The sequence below is a fragment of the Octopus sinensis genome, linkage group LG22, assembly GCF_006345805.1.
Source record: "Octopus sinensis linkage group LG22, ASM634580v1, whole genome shotgun sequence".
Taxonomy (NCBI): Eukaryota; Metazoa; Mollusca; class Cephalopoda; order Octopoda; family Octopodidae; genus Octopus; species Octopus sinensis.
Genome location: NC_043018.1, coordinates 13,840,679 through 13,853,728, shown reverse-complemented (window position 1 = coordinate 13,853,728; position 13,050 = coordinate 13,840,679). Strand labels below are relative to the sequence as shown.

At 39.0% G+C, this 13,050-nt stretch overlaps 1 long non-coding RNA gene across 3 annotated transcripts in view; it reads left to right on the top strand.

Annotated features, from left to right (window-relative positions):
* Positions 1 to 743: 743 nt before the first annotated feature.
* Positions 744 to 13,050, top strand: part of LOC118767492 — a 70,121-nt gene continuing 57,814 nt past the window's right edge. Inside the window, exon 1 of one of the 3 annotated variants that reach the window (XR_005003411.1) lies at positions 744 to 944. This is a non-coding gene — a long non-coding RNA (uncharacterized LOC118767492). The remainder of the gene's footprint in view (positions 945 to 13,050) is intronic. The other 2 variants (XR_005003413.1, XR_005003414.1) reach the window with 2 other exon arrangements.

The following is a 13,050-nucleotide window of genomic DNA, read 5'->3' as shown; positions in this document are numbered from 1 at the left end:
TGGTGCTGATGGTCGTGATAGTTGGTGTGGTGTTGATGGTGGTGGTGATGGTAGTGACGGTGTGTGTGGTGGTGGTGGTGATAGTGGTGGTTGTGGTACTACTGGTGGTACTGGCAGCAGCGGTGGTAGTGATGATGATGATGATGATGAATGATATTGACAATGATGATGATGATGGTCGTGGTCGTGGTGGTGGTGGTGGTGGTGGTGGTGGTAGAAGCTGTTTATTGATGATGATGATGATGATGTTAATGATGACGAGAAACGATGACGACGACGACGATGATGATGACGTCGACGTCGCCGGTGTGGATGACGGTGAAGAGCGGAGGTGATGACGACGACGATGACGACGATGAGAAGGTGTCGTCGGTAGTAGTGGTGGTAGTGGCAGTGTAGGTGGGGACAAGCATTAGTAGAATGGAAGTGAATTTGTAGCAGTAGCGGTCTCAGTAGCAGTAGCAGTAACAGTGGCAGTAGCAGTTGAATGAGAATGGCGGGGGGGGGGCGAGGATAAAGTGAAAAACAGAATTAATTCTAAGGTAAACTGGAATAGATAGAGCAGGATAGAATAGAATAGGATAAGATAGAATCGTGAACGTAAGCGCCGACATAGGATAGGCATGAAATGTAATGTTGGATAAGAGAGTTGAATAAAATATGGAGGAAGGAGTGGTGGAGAGTAAGATGAGAAAGGAGAGAAGAGAGAAGTGGAAGGGATGAAGTGAGAGTAGCTGAATGGGAGGGGCATTTGTGGAGAGCCGACACTATATAAGAACCAGCGACTTAGCTTGATCTGTGCACAAGAGAAATCCGCCGAGGAAGCCACAAACACACATACATAGAAATATATAGTTATATATATATATATATATATAGGTATATATACATATATAAACATATATAAATACATCGCTTAAAGTAATAACGTGTGAAGATAACAGGTAGGTAAAAAATATTTTGCAATAACTGTCAGCGGATTAGGATAAATGAATATCAAACATGTATATATGTGTATATATATATATATATGAATGAATATATACATATATATATATATATATATGAATGTACATATATATATATATGCACACACATACGTTTGTACGGGTGCATACACACACACACACATATATATATATATATATACACACATACACGTACCATATATCGATATATCGATAGTATTAATGTGATATATGATTGTAATAATATGCACTAATAGTGGTGGTGGAGGTAGCGGTAGATTTGCAGGTGTCTGAAATGTTTTTACCTTATTGATTTGGAAAGAAGGAAGGCATCCAGGCATTCAGTTATCCAAGTGGGTTTGCTGTTGCTGCAAATCTTTACCGTGTTGTTTGTAGTATGATTTGTATTGACCAGCTTGTATGAAAAAATATTGATGCATATAAATATAGTGTGTGTCTGTGTGTGTGTGTCGCGTGTATTTGTGCTTGTGCCTGTATTTACATATATATATATATATATATATATATATATATATGTATATATATATATGGGGGGGGTCTTATTTATTTCTATGCGCGTGTATATACATACATACATTATATGCCTTTGTTGTTTTCTATGATCCCAGGCATAGGTCAGTCTGGTTGACACAGCCAAGCCCAACATATTCCCTCTTGTTTTTCTCTCAAATATATTGTGTGACAGCATTTAAGGGCGATCTTTCTATATACCTATCAGCCTCTCTACCTAAATACCTATTAATCAACCATTCTATCTATCTATCTACCTACCTGTCTGTTTCTCTCTTTCTCTCTCTCCCCCTTCTCTCTCTCTCTCTCTCTCTCTTTGTATATATACATATATGTGTGTGTGTGTGTGTGTGTATGTATTTATACATATATGTGTTTATATGTAGTTGTGTGAGTTGGTGTATATACTGTATATATTTGTATGTAGATGCTTTTTGGCCATATGATACAATATTTGATAAAATAAAAAATGATAATAAAAAATGTAGTTTCACTTTCACATCGAATTTTCAGAAATTCTTCTCTTCTCTTCCTCTCACTCACACATTTTCCTCTTCCAAAATTGGATTTTCACTATATATTTTATTAAATTCAGCAGTCTCCCTCCTTCTCTCTCTCTCTCTCTCTCCCTATTTATCCCTCTCCCTCTCTTTCTACCTCTTTGTCTCTTTCTCTCTCTTCCCTTCTCTTCCTCGCCCTCCCTCTCTTTCACCTTTTTTGTCTCTTTCCCTGACATCCTTCCTCTCTCTCTCAATCCCTCCTCTTCTCTCCGCATCTCTCTCTCTCCTCTCTCTCCTCTCTCTCGCGCTACCTCACGTTTTTTTTTCATTCGGTGTCATTTAACCTTCTCTTTGTTTCTTCCCCTTTCTCTCGCTTTCTTCTTTCTCTTTTCCTCTTTTTCGTCTTCCTCTTTGCGTGCGCACAAACGCACACGCACTCACACACATGCGCACACTCAGGCACACGCCCGTGTGCATCCACACACCCACTCATATACTCACACTCTCTCTCAAACACACACACACACACACACACACACACACCATTGCCCTTCGCTCTTTTTACTCCGCACCTGATCAAAATGAAATAAATTTATTTCCACCTCTCTCTCTCTCTCCCTCTCTCCCCCTCACTCTACCTTTTCTATTGCCCCTCTCACTCTCTCTCCTTGCACATGCACATATCCCTATTCCCTAACTATCGATATTATTCTGTTCCTTTCGCCCTTCTTATATAATCTTGTCTACCTGTATTTTACCTGTTTTAATTTACCGTTCTAAAGAAAGTAATAACTTTCTAACTTAACACAGAACTCTTAACAGAAATCTTGCGCATCTTTTAATAAGTTGTTGGGATTATATTTTCCTTCGAACTAAGTCCATGAATATTTATAGGGTACTCCCATTATAAGGGCTACGTGAAAAAATAATCAATTAAAATGAATCTATGAAATTAATACACATGACCCCTCTAAGAAATATGTCATTCATACACACACACACATATATATATATATGCACATATATACGTATATATATATACATACATATATACATACAAATATATATATATACACACAATATATATATAATATATATATATATATATATATATATATATATATGCATTATTATATATACAACCAATATATATGTATATATATAGAGAGAGAGAGAGAGAGAGAGACAGACAGACAGACAGACAGAGAGACAGAGAGACAGACAGAGAGACAGACAGAGAGAGGGAGAGAGATAGATAGCTGGATAGATAGACAGATAGATAGATAGATAGATAGATAGATAGATATAGATAGATAGGTACATAGATAGATAGATAGATAGATATACACACACACATATTCAGCTTCTGCGAAATATTAATAAAAATATATATACACATATTTAGAGATCTATTTTTCCAGTTTGCATGTCCATACCTACACACACACAGACACACACACACAGACACACATACACACCACACACACACATACACACACACACACACATACACACACACACACACACACACACACACAAGCTCCCATGCGCACATACACATATGTAGTCAGTAAATCACAAGGTATGTGTACTGATATTAGGGGCCAAGAGTACAGAGTGATGTTAACTAATACCAATGTTATTCTAACATATAATTTACTTAGGACAGAAAAGGGGAAATGTTGGTGTAACAGAAACAAAATCTCTGCATCTGGTTTTGGAGGCAGACGCACAAGGAAGCTTCCCCTTATGGGTAAGCATCCAATTACGATATTGCGGAGGAGTATGGGCTTCCTTCAGCAAAACCCATCACATCCTAATCCATGAACGTTACGGATATCAAAACAGACCCATTTCAAAGTGCTTTGAAAGATTATTATTTAATTTGGTTCTTTACATTCTGATTTCAAATCTCGCCCAGGCCAACTTTACCTTGTATGCTTTCGGTCCGATAAAATAAGATACCAATGAAGTTCTCTGGTCGATTTAATCCCCTATGCTCATCCGAAGCATCTGAGACTTTGCCTCTACGTTAGAGATAATTGCCATCCTCTTCATCTTTTTTCATCAGCATCCTCAGCACCATCGTCGATTTCTTCCTCATATTTTTCAGAAATTTCCTGCTCAAACTGTCATTTTTCCTTGCTAAGCTCTCTTCCTTTTATTGCCCTATAGCAACTTATTATCTACATTGCCTTTCCTCATTTCGGGGGTTGATAAAGTACAAGTGAAGTACTGGGGATGATATAATCAACTAACTCCCTAAAAATTGATGAATTTCTCCTTCTATCATTATTATTTGTATCATCGTTATGATACAAACACTAGGGTCCATGTAATCGCCTATCTCCCTCCCTTAATTTTCAGGCCTTGTGCCTATAATAGAAAGTATTATTATTATTATCATCATATTATTATTATCATCATTATTAAAGCGATGAGGTAGCAGAATCGTTAGCACGCCGGGCGAAATGCTTAGCAGTATTTTACCCGTCATACGCTCTGAGTAGAAATTTCGCCGAGGTCGATAGGATAAGTACCAGTTGAAGAGTGGGGTAGATATAAATCGACTCATCCCTACCTCCCCCAAGCTGCCCTTTTGAGAAAAAGTGTAAATAATAATAATACTTATTATTATTATTATTATTACTACTACTACTACTATTGTCTGAATCAACATAATTAATAATATTACTATGGCTGAGTCATCAAGATGCCGGACAAAATACTTTGCAGCGAATCATCTGATTTTTTACGTTCTTCGTTGAAATTCTGCTGAGGCCGAATTTACATTCCATCCTTTCAGAGTCGATGAAATGAGAACCAGTTAAGGACCAGTTAGACTGATTACATAGATTTTACCCTTTCCGCAACTGCTGGTAGTTTTCCAAAATTTGAAACCATTATTTTATTATTATTATTATTATCATTATTAAGCGAGAGAGCAGTGCATGCCAACAAAGTGACACTGGAGTAAAATATATGAAGCCCAGTATACCCATCATGACTACCCGTCTTATAAGGGTACACCAGGCCCATGCATCACAACCATATGTGCGGGACATGGTGATCTCATATAAACAGCACATGACCTTGCAGGTAGGGCCCAGTTAGAATTTTCTTTAGGTTGAGTAGCCCATCCTGCTCAAAAGGTCACTGAATAAGGATTGTTTACGGACGTTGAACGAAACACCCATGTTTCCAGAGGTGAATTATTCAAACCCCAAAGAATCCCCCTCAACACATGGCTATGATGCTCCCCAACCACTTCTGCTCGTGATCAGAGATGCACATATCGTCAGCCACTAAGGGACATGCTCAACTGGTTAAGGTCAAACAACAGACAAGCAAATCTGTGGTATTAAGCAGAATATTTGCTGTAGCCCATCTTTTATACTAAAACAAAACAATGTACATGATAGCACTTCCAATCAGTTATGATCAGAAGCCTATTATTATTATTATTATTATTATTATTATTTTATTATTATTATTATTATTATTATTATTATTATTATCATCATCATCATTGTTATGAACTTTGGGTTGCTTTTAATGATCAGAGCGTGACAAAATACCTCAGGGGTCTTCTTCCAGTGCACTCTGAACTAAAATATCGCTTTGGTCAAATTTGCCTTTTATTCATTACCGCACTTCATAAAATTAAGTACCAGTACTAGACGCAGGAGTGGATGTGTGGTAAGTAGCTTGCTTACCAACCACATGCTTCTGGGTGCAGTCCCACTGCGTGGCACCTTGGGCAAGTGTCTTCTAATATGGCCTCGGGCCGACCAAAGACTTATGAGTGGATTTGGTAGACAGAAACTGAAAGAAGCCCGTCATATATATGTATGTGTGTGTATATGTTTGTGTGTCTGTATTTGTCCCCCCTCCCTAACATCGCTTGACAACCGATGCTGGTGTGTTTACGTCCCCGTAACTTAGCGGTTCAGCAAAAGAGACCGATAGAATAAGTACTAGGCTTACACAGAATAAGTCCTGGGGTTGATTTGCTCGACTAAAGGTGGTGCTCCAGCACGGTCGCAGTCAAATGTCTGAAACAAGTAAAAGAGTAATATACAAAAGGGCGTAATAATCAACAAACCCGCTTCCCCTGGATTTCTGAATGTGTCCCTCTTTTCGAAACAATCATTAAGCAAAATTACAGAGTGAGGCAGGGAGTGAGATGGCAGAATCGAGATTATACGGAGTAAAATGCTTCGCGGAATTTCGTCCATCTTTGCATTCTGAATTCAAATTCCGCCGAGGTCGACCTCTTCATTTATCCTTTCGGAGTCGGTAAAATAAGTACCACTTGACAACTTGAGTAGATGTAGAAATTTGTTAAAATTTCAATAGAAAGCATGGAGCGCAAGTGTAATTTCAATAAAGAACAAAATAAGAGTTTTTAACACAAACGCAAAAGCGGTGTTATTTGTATGGGGCTGAGACATGGCGAACAACAGTTAAGTCAAATAAGCAAATACAATCATTCATCAACAGATGCTTGCGTAGTGTACTTAAAATTAGATGGCCCCAACACATAAGCAATATGGAGCTATGGCAAAGAACAAATCAAGTTTCGATTAGGGAGCAAATATTTAAGAAAAAGTGGAAGTAGATTGGTAACACAATTAGAAAAGAAAGACACACCAAATATAGCGAAAAGGGCTTTAAAGTGGAAACCGGTTAGATGTAGAAGGAGAAATAGGCCTAAGAACTCATGACGTAGATCAACACAAAGGGAACTAGAGAAAGGGGGACATTCATGGCAGAGTATAAGTACAGAAGCGAAAAATTATGCGACACGGGATTCAATTATAAGTGGCCTATACTCTGCGTTGGAGGGTAAAAGGCAGGAAAAATATTAAAGAGTTATGGTTTTACAAAGTGGGTAGTGCTGCGAACAAAATGCTTTTATAGCTTGTGTTTAGCATCTACATTCCGAGTTTTATTCCCTGCCACATTTTACCATCCTGTGTTGAATATAAGTTCCCTGTTAGATACAAATGTCATTCGCTATCATTGTACCAATAACAAGAATCGAGCTGGCAGAATCGTTAGAGCGTTGGGCAAAATGCTTATCGGCATTTCTTCTGCTCTCAGTTCAAATTCCGCCATCGTCAAATTTGCATTTCACTATTTCGGGGTCGATAAAATAAAGTCGGAATGAAGTATTGGCTTCGCTGCAATCCTCTCAAATGTTTTAACCTTGGGCCCAAAACTAGTATATATAATTAAAAATACTGCTAGTAGTTGTGGTAGCATTAGTAGTAGTAATGTAAGCAATATGGAAGTCTATGATTTCTAATCTGATTGTGTCAATTTCCAGACAACAATCTCTTTTAAACAGACCCAAGTCCTTCTACCGCGCATCAAGTCCATATATATATATATACATAAAACCACAAATAAAATTGTCTGTCTACATATATGTATACACATAATATAGATACATTTAGCCAATATACATACACACATGTATATATATATACTATTATATAATGCGTGTATATATAAATAATACCTATATAGTGTGCATGCAAACACATGTACTATATCTATATCTATGAGTGTGTGTGTAATATATATATATATATATATATATATATATTGTGTACCTGCTCTTATATACTATGTGTGTGAGAGAGAGAGAGAGAGTGTGTGTGTGTGTGTGTGTGTGTGTGTGTGTGAAACACCCAGCCAAAAGAAGTCAGAAAGACCATGGGGGTACTCCAGCATGGCCACAGCTGCATGGCTGAAACGAGTAAAAGAGTATATAGATAGATAGATAGATATACCTATATTATATCTCGTTTTCTCAAACGAAGTGTCTGACAATGGGAATATATTATTACTAGGCCCTCTGCACAAGATCGATCCCTGAAACACTTTACACACAGTTCTATGCTGCATGTTTGTCTTCAATCGGTTCTATTTTTCACCATCACGCCACCATAATTATGCAAACTGCGAACCACTAAGTTATACATTCAGTTTTAGTGGCAGCTTTTTTTTCAATCTTTTCACAGATATATGGATGTACATTACAACCACCTACGCGCCTTCGATCAATTATAAACTTGCAGCCTACGCAAAAACTGTTCTCACTTTTTCTTTTCATGCTATTATGCGTTATTGATTCTTTAACATTAACACAGTCTATTTTTAAAGGGTACCCGTACACACCCACGCCCGCGCACAAACACGCACACACAAGCATATAGTAAAAACACACACTCACTCACACACACACACATACACATATTTATATAGATGTTTCCGCTTCGGTCGGGTTGACTGTTCGAATAGAAGACAACTCGGTACGGTGGTAGAGATTAACAAGATACTTTATTTCGGCCGAATCAGTCTGTTGCTACTCCAAGTTTTGCCTGTTGGTGCACAGTACCTTCAGGCAAGTTATGACTTGCCTTGGGTCATAACTTACCTGACGATCCTGGCGGCGAGCTGGCAGAAACGTTAGCACGCCAGGCGAAATGCGTAGCCGTATTTCGTCTGCAGCTACGTTCTGAGTTCAAATTCCGCCGAGGCCGACTTTGCCTTTCATCCTTTCGGGGTCGATTAAATAAGTACCAGTTACGCACTGGGGTCGATGTAATCGACTTAATCTGTTTGTCTGTCCTTGTTTGTCCTCTCTGTGTTTAGCCCCTAGTGGGCAATAAAGAAATAGATCCCGTGCACACGCAGATGAAATTTCGAGTAGCAGGGGACTGACTCGAGCAAAATAAGATATGTGTGTGTGTGTGTGTGTGTGTGTGTACATATGGTACTCCGTCGGTAACTACGACGAGTTGAGTTCCACTTGACCCTTGAATGTGACAAGGTCGGCCCTTTGTAACACAGGTACCACTCCTTGTTGACAGCTGCGTGTAGTGCATTGACGTGAAATAAAGTGCCCCGATCAAGGACGACACGCCCCGCCGGGTTTCGAGCTAATGACATTACGATCGTGAACCGAATACAATTACGACTAAACTACCGTCCTTGTGTGTGTGTGTGTGTGTGTGTGTGTGTGTGTGTGCGCGCGCGCACGATGGCTCTGCATTTGCCTTGGTCAGCTGCGTTTCTTATTTCTTTACTGTCCACAAGGGGCTAAACATAGAGGGGACAAACAAGGACAGACAAAGGGATTAAGTCGATTATATGGCCCCCCGTGCGTAACTGGTACTTAATTTATCGACCCCGAAAGGATGAAAGGCAAAGTCGACCTCGCCGGAATTTGAACTCAAAACGTAACGGCAGACGAAATACGGCTACGCATTTCGCCCGGCGTGCTAACGTTTCTGCCATCTCGCCGCCTTTCTTGCTATTTCGAATAAACTTGTAAGTGTCTGAATATTCCGTAGCTATATGGCGTAAACGTACTTCTGAGATGGAATCATTATAACACAGAATGTATGTTCCAGGTAGAATCCACTCGATGGGCTTCTCTACAGTTTTCGGGTACCCAGTATGTGTTGACCCGAAGATACGAACAATAACATTGTCCAAGGTCGTTCGTGGTGGAATTGAATTCGGAAATTTATGCAGACAAAGCAAGATACTTATTTATTCTGCCTTAGTATAATAAACTCAGTAAATTTTGACTTTGACCTTAGCTAACTGTTAAACGACTCCTATTAAACCGAAATCTTGAATTGTCTTTCAAACTTGTCCTCCTAAAAACTAATAAAGCTTCCTTCTAAGCCACAGGGTTCGGGGTTCAGTCCCACTGCTATATGAGAATTTATTATTATTATTATTATTATTATTATTATTATTATTATTATTATTATTATTATTATTATTATTTTCATTATTATTATTATTATTATTATTATTATTATCTCTGTTATGTTAGAGTTTATTAATATTTTCAATATTATTAAGACGGCGATCTGGCAGAATTGTTAGCAGGTCCGGTGAAATACTTAGTTTTTACGTTCTGAATTCAAATTTCACAGAGGTCAACTATTCCTTTCATACCTTCGGGGTCGATAAAATAAGTACCAGCAGAATACTAGAGTCGTTGTAATTGACTTGCCCCTTCCCCGAAATTGTTAGCCTTGTACCAAAATTTAAAACCAATATTATTTAGGCGGTGAGTTGGCACAATCGTTAGCAGGCCGGGTAAAATACTGCGCGGGATCTCGTTCGTCTGTAAGTTCTGAGGTGTCGACTATACTCTTTACTCTCTTTTACTCTTTTACTTGTTTCAGTCATTTGACTGCGGCCATACTGGAGCACCGCCTTTAGTCGACCAACGCAACCCCGGAACTTATTATTTGTAAGCCCAGTACTTATTCTATCGGTCTCTTTTGCCGAACCGCAAGTGACGGGGACGTAAGCACACCAGCATCGGTTGTCAGGCAATGCTAGGGGGACAAACACAGAGACACAAACACACACACACATACATATATATATATATATATACATATATACGACAGGCTTCTTTTCAGTTTCCGTCTACAAAATCCACTCACAAGGCTTTGATCGGCCCGGGGCTATTAGCAGAAGACACTTGCCCAAGATGCCACGCAGTGGGACTGAACCCGGAACCATGTGGCTGGTTAGCAAGCTACTTACCACACAGCCACTCCTGCGCCTTTTATCCTTTCGGGGTCGATAAAATAAACACCAGATGAGTACTAGGATCGATGTAATCGACTGAGCCCTTTCTCCAAACGTGCTGATCTTCTGCCAAAATTTGAAAGCGATATCGTTATACTGTTAGCGGTTATACCAGTCCCGCTCAGGTTTTGTCTTTAGTAAACACGAGCAAAACGTCCCCCTGTCCAATGGACGGTGCTGAGTTGTCAAACATTTAAACCAAATTTTCTCAAAACAACTTGTCCGACCGTCCCATAGGCCTCCCCTTTGAGAAACACTGATTTAACCTAAATTTGAGACACCAGCAAAAGAAGAAATAAAGATAGACTTTTTTTCTATTCCAAAGAAAGACGATTTTATTCACATAAATATGCTACCAAAGAGTTTAAAGTATCAGTAAGTACGTCGCAACAGCTGATGTACTTGCGCGTACAAATGCACGTTCCCACGGCTTTATCGATCGCATTCTCACCTGGAATCGATTTTTGTAATTTTTTCAAGACTTACACACGCCCTGATACCGTCGGTATCTACATATCAAATTTGCGCGCAATCGGATGGGGGATGCCCGAGATCGTAGAAGACACACACGCAGACAGACAGAACAGATATTATATATGATAGATATGATCATAAGCATTCTACCTGCCATGATTCAATCTTTGAAAATAAGAGAGTGATGCCATCTTTTGTTGTTGTTATTGTTATTTCCGTTATTTATATCTAAATGAGACTTTTTGATGCAAACATATGATAGAAGTGCTTCAGTCGTGACCATTGCATCTTTGTGTATAACAAGGATTGAATCGTTCACTGCATCTCTTTTTCCTTCATAAAACAGTCCTGAGTGATTTGAGGAAGTTTTGACAGCGATTTCTAGCAGATCAGTAAATATTGTAGAAGCATATCTTGTTTACTAGCCGCCTTTATATTGTGGCCGGAGTCTGATTCCATTTGAAAAAGGTAGAATTCGAATTCAATACAAGCTAACGATACATGGATCAAGTGTATGAAGATAGCCTCAACGCACTTCACAACGTACGAGAAATGGCTGCCAATTTCCTTTTAAATTACAACAAACACACTTTCCTTGTCTAATAACCTGATAGTGATTCTATGAAAAATGTGTGAGTGTTATAAAGAAAAGAACAGAGAGAGAGAGAGAGAGAGAGAGAGAGACAGACAGACAGAGACAGAGACAGAGAGACAGACAGAGACAGAGACAGAGAAATAGAGTGAGAGAGAGAAGGATAAAGAGAAGGAGAAGAAAGACAGCGAGCTGGCAGAAACGTTAGCACGCCGGGCGAAATGCTTTGTGTTATTTCGTCCGTTCTGAGTTCAAATTTCGCCTGGGTTCTCATTCCTTAGGAATTTCGAACCTGAGTTCTCATTCCTTAGGAATTTCGAACCTGGGTTCTCATTCCTTAGGAATGTGAACCCAGGTTCGAAATTTCCCCAAGACACCTGAAGAAGGCTGGAGAGTATATCAGCCGAAACGTTGTGTTAACAACAAACACGATGAGGACAAATATCCGTCGAATGTAAATCTGAGTGTAGATATTCGAAACCAATACCAACAACAAAAAAAGGGGTGGGACATACTTCCCTGACGAATCTTACGCGACCACTTGCTTCCTTTAGAATGTTTCAGTAAAGGTTTATAAGATTAACTTCTATGCTTGCTTTTGGCGAGAAGGTTGCAGTAAATTAAGTCGCCCAATATTTAATGATAATATATTGTATAAGCCGCTGGAAAACCTCTTTTCCAGCTGGCTACCGACACATTATCTGTGTCCGTATACTGTGAGCAAGGGAGTCTACTGCCCCTACCCACCCTTCTAGCCGTAGTGATACCTGTGCATCAATGGTTTCTGGGCAAATTCCCTTCGTCGGTACAGGAAAACCGCCGTCTAGAGATAGCAGCCATTCGCTCTTGCTCACATTATACATTTTTCTCGTAAAGAAAAAACAACTTGTTTTATATCTCTGAGAGATAAATATGTAGTGACATTACTGTACTGCAAGGTACCGTACATTAGAGTCCATTTGCCAGTGCAACGTGGCAGTCCTACGGACACAGATCATGTGTCGGTAGCCAGCTGGAAAAAATGTTTTCCTGGGACTAAAATGCAGTAACACACACACACACATATATATATATATATATATATATATATATATATTATATATATATATATATGTATATATATATATGTATATTCTCTCCATTTTCCCTATCAATCTTATAGAAATGCGTAGGCTCGAAACTGGGAAGACTTTTCCATTCTACTCGAGTGTTAAACTACTATACTTGCTTGTTGTTCCTACACCTGTCTTCGTCTTTAGTCTTCTGTAAATTTGAACAGTATATATATGTGTGTGCGTGTGTGTATACATACGCATGTATATATTTATATATAGACATAGACGTATATATT